Here is a 487-nt window from a genome sequence, read left to right as displayed (position 1 = left end):
ACCGTGGGGTTCTAGAACTGTGTCTCATTATCTTGAGTGAGTGATGTCACCAAGTTCTGGTTATCAGGTTCAGCCTTGGGTGTAGTGGGGATACTGACATACCTAGATTTTACATGTCTAAATGAGCATTTTTTTTTTTCCGGAGCTGGGGACCGAACCCAGGGCCTTGCGCTTCCTAGGTAAGCGCTCTACCACTGAGCTAAATCCCCAGCCCCGAGCATGTTTTTTAAAGATTTGTTTATTTTATAAGAGTACACTGCTGCTGTCATCAGACACACCAGAAGAGGACATCAGATCTCATTATAGGTGGTTGTGAGCCATCATGTGGTTGCTGGGAATTGAACTCAGGACCTCAGGAAGAGCAGTCAGTGCTCTTAACCACTGAGCCATCTCTCCGGCCCAAGAATTTTTTTTTACTATGTTCATTACCAAACAAAACAAAAGAAAGAAATAAGAAAAGAAAGAAAGAAAGGAAGGAAGAAAGAAA

This window comes from Rattus norvegicus, chromosome 7 (assembly GCF_021556685.1).
Source record: "Rattus norvegicus strain SHRSP/BbbUtx chromosome 7, alternate assembly SHRSP_T2T, whole genome shotgun sequence".
NCBI lineage: Eukaryota > Metazoa > Chordata > Mammalia > Rodentia > Muridae > Rattus > Rattus norvegicus.
The sequence above is the reverse complement of the archived record's forward strand: the minus strand, read 5'-3'. Positions refer to the sequence as shown.